Genomic DNA, 9440 nt, shown 5'->3' with positions numbered 1-9440 from the left:
GACTCTCCTCCCATTCATTTTCCATATTTAGTAACCTTTCATAGTGGCACTTCCATGCATTTTTTTTCCCTTGAGACACTAAGTGCAAGCATACCACTATCTATTTGCATACATTTCTCACCCACCACATCTCTGTTCTCTCTGATACATTGCTTTGCAATCCTGAACACCTCACGCCTCTGATCCTCATGCTGTAGAACATTGGCGAATCTCTTACCTTCTGCTATTCCTTTCACTATGTAAACCTGTCACCTAGCTTCCCTTCTGGCTCCCTGATATAATTCTCTGCTTCTACCATTTTTCCAGTCTTTCCAGGACTGTCTCTTTGCTTTTATGGCACTGTCCACCTCCTTGTTTCTTTATCATGTCACCCTTGACCTTGCTAGGACTTTGAACCAGCCACAGATTTGCTCTGCAGCCTTCAGTAGATTGTCTCACAGGAACTTCCAATTGTCCACTTAGTTATATGTCCTTCCTTCTCTTCTCTTTCATCAGAATATCTCTAAATTTCTGATGGTTTGCTGGGTCTTTGAGCTTCCATAATCTTTTCCAGTGTGGTTTATTTCTCTGAGCCTTTCTAGACCTAATTCTGAAGTCACTAACTAGTAGCCTATGTTGGTGTGTTCACTCTTCACCTAGGAAAGATTTCGCATTTGTGAGCATCAGTCTATCTCATTGTCTGGTGAGGAAGTAATCAATCTGACTTATGTGCTCACCAGACTGATAAGTGATTAGGTGGCTGGCTGGTTATTTGAAGTTAGTGTTGTAGATCATGAGATCATTTGCATCACAGAACTCCAGTAGTCTTGTTCCCTTCTTATTTCTTGGGCCAAAGCCATAACCACCATGCACCCCATGAAATCCACGAGACTGCTGCCCAACATATCCATTAAAGTCACTAGCCACAATAACAAAGTCTCTGTCATTTGTATTGAGGTAGTCTGCAGGAGGACTTCATAGAATTGGTTCTTCTGATCATCAGCCAGCCCAGCCTGTAGAGTATAAGCGGAGATGAATGTAACTGTTAATTTATCTATGATAAGTTTTAGCTTAATAACTCTATTGCATACTCTGACTGCCTCAATTACCTAATCTACCCACTTTTCAGCTAACAGTATGCCCACCCCACCCACTCCATCGCACCTGCTTATCCAGAAGAATTTGAACCTCTGTTTCTTACATGTGAGGAATCTAGCTGAGGTTTCCTCCCATCTCATTTCTTGCACACCACACATGTCTACATGGCGATGCTCTATCATTTCAAAAATCTCACCAGAACTACTTTTCATTGTTCCAACATTAATGGTAGCAGCCCTGGAATTGTGAAGTTGGGAGCGACAGTGGGAAGGCCGCCGTTGTGAGTCTTTTGTCAGTATTTGAAATGAAGATCCGCACAAACACTTGCCAGGTGGCATAGATCTTTGGTACATAGTTATTCAATTCAATTTAATTACATTACAATTTCCTCAATCTCATACAGCATCCAGATTTATGGCACAATAAAAAGAGGTAAAGGGGTATGAAATTAAGGCACATAGGTTTACCAGGAAGAGAGGTAAGGAGGCTGAACAGGAAGGTAGGGTAAGGTATTTAGGGCATGAGGTTGACTAGGAAGGGTAGAGGTAGTTGAGCAGGAAGGTAGGGTAACTATACAACATAGTAACATTTATCTTATATGTTTATATATACAAACACTATACATGGTATAAATCTTACATGTTTATATATATACATAGAAACATACATACACACACACATATATACATAAACACCCATACCCACATATACAAACACCCATATCCATCTATCAATAAATATATATATAATGGGTTTTAAAAAATGAATGTTATTCATAGAAGCCTACACAGAGAATTAAGATAGTTCCCACATGTTGCTTACAATTTTAATTATTATCTGCTAACAGATAATAGAAGTTTTAATATTTAATTATTGTTATTATTATCATCATTATCATCATTATTATTAATACAATATTTATACACAAGTACATACTAAACAGCATATTTATCATACGAACATAGAAGAAGATGATAGATTCTGTAATATGAAAATAAGAAAAGAACTTAACCGTGTAGTTTTGTGAACAAGGAGACAGCCAAAACTGGGCAATATTTGAGAACTGTTCCTTAAATATGTTAACGGAAAGTATTCATAGAAGCCTATACAGAGAATCAAGATAGTTCCCCTATGTTGCTTACAATTTTAATTATTATCTGGTAACAAGACTTACAATAAGTTTTAATGTTTGATTGTTATTATTATCATCAATGACTAATGTAGTAGTATTATAGTTAGCTGCTACAAGGGTAAAAGTGATACCTTAGATAGAAACAACTCCAGAGGTATCAAACTACTGGACCAGGTCATGAAAGTTACAGAGAGAGTTATAGCTCAACTTATTAGAAATAGAATTAAACTTGATGAGATGCAGTTTGGTTTTGTACCTGAGAAGAGGTCCACAGATGCCATCTTCCTAGTGAAACAGCTGCAGGAAAAGTATTTGGCTAAGAGTAAGCCACTGTACTTAGCTTTCGTTGACCAGGAGAAAGCTTTTGACAGAGTCCCACACTCTGTTATATGGTGGTTTCTAAGGAAGCTAGGATTAGAGGAATGGCATGTTAGAGCTGTACAAGCCATGTACAGAGGTGTTGTATGTAAGGTGAGAGTTGGCCATGAATACAGTGATGAATTTAGCATACAGGTAGGGGTTCACCAGGGCTCAGTGCTTAGCTCATTCCTATTCATCTTAGTCCTCCAGGCCATAACAGAGGAATTCAAAACTGGAGCCCGTGGGAGCTACTATATGCTGATGACCTTGCTCTTATTGCAGAATCTGTTGCAGAATTGGAGAAGAAATTCCAGGTATGAAAGTGAAATCTAGAATCAAAGGGCTTTAAAATTAACCTAGCTAAGACCAAAGTTGTTGTTAGCAAGAAAGTAGATAAGACTCTATTTATATCAGGTAAGTGGCCCTGCTCAGTTTGAGGGAAGTCATTCCATTCGCTATGCCAAATGTAAGCTATGGGCACATAAGAGATGCAATGGAATCACAGGTAGATTAACAGATAAGGTCACCTTTGTGTGTGGTAGATGTGCAGGAACAATAAGCACTTAGAGCACATGGGACTTAGACTCTCTCAAATGTCCAGGAGGCTCTCTTGAGGTAGTAGATAGCTTCTGTTACCTAGGTGACCAAATTAGTAATGGGGATGGATGCTGTGAAAGTATTGTTTCTAGAATATGAATATGATGGAGAAAGTTCAGAAAGCTACTACCTCTGTTAGCAACAAAAGGACTCTCTCTCTCTCAGAGTGAAAGGTAGATTGTATGATGCTTGTGTACGAATGGCTATACTCCATGGAAATGAGACATAGGCTCTAAATGCAGAGGACATGCATAGACCGGAGAAGAATAAAGACAATGTGCATAAACGACAAAGCGCAAATGTATTGAGAGAAAAGTTGGGCATAAGAGGAATCAAATGTTGCATGCAAGAGAGAAGACTACATTGGTTTGTACATATGATGCATATGAATGAAGACAGCTGTATAAAGAAGTGCCAGTCATTGAGAGTGGATGGCACCTGTGGAAGGAGACCCTGGAAGACATGGCATGAATTGGTGAGGACTGATCTCAGGATGCTGGGGCTCATGGAGAAAATGACAATGGACCGAGATCTCTGGCAATATGGGGTTCTAGAGAATACCCACCTGCGTCGGCAAATCTGAGTTCTAGAAGCGTTGTGTCCCCCTCACATATAGCAACAAACTTTTCACACATCCATACATAACAATAAAATTTTCACACACCCTACTCCAACAAACCAAACTACATTTCCCTTTCCCAAACTGTTTCTCTTCTCTTCCTCATATTTCCTCTTCATACACAATCCATTCCTCACTACCCAGCTCACTGTATCATTGCTTCTCCCTATCTCCCCGCTCTATATAGCCAATTTCTCACAAGTCATACCATTCCCCACCCCCACTCTCTACTTACAACTTCTTGGCAATATCCTGCCAGCACCTGCCACCATTCATCTCTCTCTTCCTTAATCTACCATCCCATCTATGCCCTGATCCCCATTCCTTGTGTGTATACCCGGCACTCAACACTATCCCTCTCCTGCTTTTGCTCTTGTTGTCTCCTAATCTTTCTCTCTTTCCCTTGCTATTCCCTCTGGCTGAGTAATCATGTATCTTTTCTACAGCAACAAACTTATTTCTGCCCTCATTCTTGATTGCATTCTCTCCCTCCTTCTCTTGTTCTTAGCTCTAGTTAAGTAACCATGTATCTCCTTTGCAGCAGCATGCCTCTTTCTTATTAACTCCCCTTTCTCTATAACCATGTCCCTCCTCTTCAGTAGCACACCTGTTTCTGCCCTCATTCTTGTTAACACTCCCTCTCTTCCTCTCTCTCTCCCTCCTTCTGGCTGGGTAACCATGTGTCTCCTCTACAGCAAGACATCTGTTCCTGTCTTTCTCTCATGCTCTTGTAGGGTAGGATTCATGGCAGATGAACTGTAGACAAATACTTTGCTGTGGGCTAGCTAGGAAGTTGGTCAGCAGGAAAGAAAAGGACTTCTGGGTGGAGAATGATAACAGAAGAACGCTAGTAGTGTGCATGAAAGGAATCTGAGGGAACTATACAAAAACAACTGACAACTTAAGCCCTATTGTACCTAAAGTAATAAACCTTTATTAAATGTATACTCGTCTCCACTTGTTTGTTTACATATAGTTTATCAAAGCTATAACTGGTGACCCCAATGTGATGAGATGCTATCTGAGACAGTGAAATGGGTGACCCAGTTTGCGATGGAAGTTCGACTGACTTCTTGTGTTTCAGTACTGCAGAGAGGGATAACTTCAAGCCACCGGGTGTAGCGGTCCACCAAGGTCAGTAGGTACAAGCAACCCTGTGAAGGTGGTAGGGGGCCGACAAGGTTGATGTTGATATGGCTGAATCAGGCTTGAAGTGGTTCATAGTTGCCGAGGGGTACTTTGGTGTGTTGATGGACCTTGGCTGGTTGACAGGGGATGCAGGACCTGGTCCAGTCCCTGATTTGCTTGGCCATACCATGCCAGATAAATTTGCTTGACAGCAGCTGCCATGTTGCTTTAGTACCTTAGTGGAGAAATTTCATCGCTGTCTGAAGGAATCACTGACAACCAGACTTAACAGGCCAAATTGGATCAACCAACTCCCATGGGTAATGCTGGGAATCTGCACTGTCCCAAAAGAAAATCTCAACACTTCATCTGCAGAAATGGTGTACGGTGCTCCCCTTACAGTGCCAGGAAAGTTCCTTCCGAATACGAATTCAGACCCAGATGTCAAAAGGTACCTCACTCAACTAAGAGACAGCATGGACCAGTTGCACTCTGTTCCCATGTCAACACACAGTACATGCAGATCATCCGTACCAAATGACCTCTGCACGGCTACCTTTGTGTTCGTTCGATCTGACACACAATGAAGATCCCTTCAGTCACCCTACAACAGTCCCTATCAAGTCATACATCCAGGAGATAAAACATTCCAATCTATCTCTATTGATAGATTGAAACTGGCCCATCTTGATATTGACAGCTCTGTCCAGGTGGCCCAACCCTCAAACAGGGGCCATCGTAGACAGATCACACCAGCCCTTGACAAGGAACAGTCACCAAAGAATTGAGTAACCACACACAGGGGCAGGACAATTAAAACACCATTCCATTTCCAGTGACAGTTTACAGTTCTGGTGGGGAGCTATGTAGGGTAGGATTCATGGCAGATGAACTATAGACAGATGTTTCGCTGTGGGCTAGCTAGGAAGTTGGTCAGCAGGAAAGAAAAGGACTTCCTGGTGGAGAAGGATAACAGAAGAACGCTAGTAGTGTGCATGAAAGGAATCTGAGGGAACTATACAAAAATAACTGACAACTTAAGCCCTATTGTACCTAAAGTAATAAACTTTTACTAAATGCATACTCATCTCCACTAGTTTGTTTACGTATAGCTTATCAAAGCTATACTCTAACCTTTTATCATCTGATACAAGATTACCTCCTCCAATTCCCCCTCCCCACTCAAAGATTCCTTGTCTTGCAAAGTTACTTGGTCTCCCTGCCAGTGCAGGTGCCACTTAAAAGCATCCAGTCCACATTGTAAAATGGTTGGTATTTGGAAGTGCATCCAACTGTAAGAAGCATGCCAAAACTGACCTCGCCTGTGTGAGTGTCACATAAAAAGCACTCAGCCCACTCTGCAGAATGGTTGGTGTTAGGAAAGGTATCCAGGTGTAAAAATTGTGCCTAAACAGACATAGCACCATGGTGCAGGCTCCTGCCTGACTATCTCCTGCCAAACTGTCCAACCCATGCCAGCATGGAAGTACGTTAAATGATGATGATGATTATACATACATATATATATATATATATATATATATATATATATATATATATATATATATTGTAATCCAGCATCGGACTGTTATAACGTCCCACTCCAGTATACCAGTATAGTTATTTAGACAAGTAAAGATATGACTGTCTATAACCAACTTCACCAACTTCTCGATGACTTGACTTCCTATGTCACAGTATTTGTAACAACTAGCGCATACCACTTATCACATGAGAGGGGTGTTTCATTATTATTATTATTATTATTATTATTATTATCATCCCTATAACATCTCCCCTTTTAATTTTTTTTCTTAGGGAGTGTAATTTCATTTCTTTTTAACAATAATTTTTACATCACCTTACCTCCCTTTTTAGAATTTTTTTTTTATATAGTTACAAATTTAATATTTTTTTGCTTGGCATCCATTTCTAGGAACTCTGTACATTTTCTTTTTCTTTCGCTTGTGCATCTGTGTTCAATTATTCTTAGTGGCATTGATACTTGAAAAGTATAATATAGCCATTCCATTGGTTCTTCCATTCTCTTGGGTTTGCAGTCAACAGATCTTTTTTTTAGTTAATTGATGTCTCTTGTATACCCATTTTTTTTCTTTTACCAAGTAAAGCATTTTTTTCCCTTCCTATGTGCTTGGTAATCACGCTGTCTTCCAAACTTTTTCTGTTTTTATATGCCCTAACAAATACATTTTCACTATCTTTTTATCCATTGCAATTTTTCTTTTCTTACCAGGTAACAATTTGTTGAAGACTGATTTTATTTTCCTTGCAAACATCAGCTCTGCTGGTGACATATCTGCTGGTGTGTTTGGATTTGGTGTCAGTTGGTATACTCTTAGGAATTGTTGTAGAGCTACCTCAGCTATGATTTCCTTATTTGACTTTCTTAGGGCTCTCTTGAATGTGTCGACAAAGAGTTCTACTTGTCCATTAGATCTGGGGTGGTATGGTGCAATAGTTAGATGTTCTACAGCAAACATTTTACAAAACTTTTTAAATTCAAAAGACACAAATTGCATTCCATTATCAGACACTATAGTGTTTGGGACACCAAATCTCACAAACAACTCATGTAAAAAGTTTGTCATAGTTAAGGAGGTTGGCTTTTTACACTCATGAATTTCTGGTCATTTAGAGAAACTATCTGCTACCACAAAGTAGTATGAACCATTTAAGGGACCAATGAAATCAATGTGTAGTCTCGACCATGGAACATCTATTTTTGGCCAAGGTTCACTTTTAATCGTCAGTAATTTTGCTACTAGAACACATCCTCTGCAACCTTTCTCTAAATTTTCAATTTCTCTATCCATTTTTGGCCAGTACATGTAACTATGCATTAAAACTTTCATCCTCAAAATACCAGGATGTCCAACATGGAATTCCCTCAACATTTTCTTTTGCAGTGTTTTAAGTATTACTACTCTCTATGAATACATCAACACAGTATCACAAATTGAGTATAGGTTCACGTCTTGATTTTGTTTCACACCAATCCTGTTACTATTTACTTTTCCTCTCCACGGTATTCTTATCATTTCTGTTATGAATTTGTCTTTTGCTGCATTTCGTTTTATGTCTTCTGGGTTCACCGGTAATTTGCGTACCACATTCCACATTACATTTTTTATTTCTCCTTCTGATCTTAATATTGCAATTACCGTATCTTTGAATGGCTTGCAGAGTTTTGATATGAGTCTGGACAAGCCATCCACATGCCCTAGTTTCTTTGATTGTAAATATTCCATTTTGAAATCATAATTCAATAATTTAGTGCCCTGTTGTTGTAGCCTATTTGCTGTGTGCGTTGGTATTCCTTTTATAGAAACATATATCGACAGTAGTGGATGATGATCCATTTATAGACAGAAACTTCTTCCATGAATAAATTTATGGAATTTTTTTACACTGAATATAATTACTAACGCTTCCTTTTCTATTTGGCTGTAGTTCCTTTCTACTTGTAAAAACGATCATGACGGGTTATAGCCTTTTCACTCCCATCATCATATTTGTGCAAAAGTACTGCTCCTATACTGTAATCACTTGCATTTGTAGCCAATATAATATCCAGCTTGGGATCAAAATGCATTAATGATAAGTTTGATATTAAAATGTTTTTTAATTCGACAAATACCTTCTGGCACTTATCAATCCCACACCATTTTGCATTTATCTTTTGTGGGGTCCTTACATTGTGTATATTGGAAATGTAAATTTGGTAGTAATTTACTAATCCAAAAATGCTTGGAGCATAGTCACATTATTCAGCGTGGGCATATTTTTTTATTGCAGTTGCTCTGGATGGATCCAGTTTCCCTCCATTTTAATCTATTATCTGGCCCAATTATTTGATTTTTTTAGAAAGAACTTGCATTTTTCTTCACTTGGCTTAAAGCTGTATTCTCTTATCTTTTTGAATAACCTTTTTATGTGTCTACATGTTGTTCATGTGATTCACTTTTTATTATTAATAGAATATTGTCTAAATGGGAGATAGCAAAATCACAGTCCGCCAGCATTGTATCCATTACTTGTTGAAATATGGAAGGAACCACTTTTACATCAAAGGAAAGCTGCTTAAATTTAAATAAGCTATAGTGTAAAGCTATATCAACTAAATTAGCTATATCAACTAGATCAGTGGTTCTTAACCATTTTCATTATCTTACCTACCAAGACTCTCCATGACTCCTATAATAAATTTTGTAATGGTGATCCCTACAATAAATTTTGTGATTGTGAACTTTGTGTAAAGTTAAGATAAAACAAAACTATATGAAGATCCTAATTTATTGAAAATGTTACAAATAGAAGACCTTGAAAATCATACAAGTGCTAAAAATGAATGGAACTGCTGAATATCATACAAAACCTACTTATTCACTCAGTGGGAGAGTTGATATTGTTTTGCAGCCATTAGTACATCAAAGCGAGGAGCATTGCTTGACGGACAACACCTCATGTTGGTGTCAATCACAAGCCTACTGTGTGCCTTTGTTTTCA

The sequence above is a fragment of the Octopus bimaculoides genome, chromosome Z (genome assembly GCF_046866305.1).
Source record: "Octopus bimaculoides isolate indiv1 chromosome Z, ASM4686630v1, whole genome shotgun sequence".
In the NCBI taxonomy this organism is placed as follows: Eukaryota; Metazoa; Mollusca; class Cephalopoda; order Octopoda; family Octopodidae; genus Octopus; species Octopus bimaculoides.
This window is presented reverse-complemented; position numbering follows the sequence as displayed.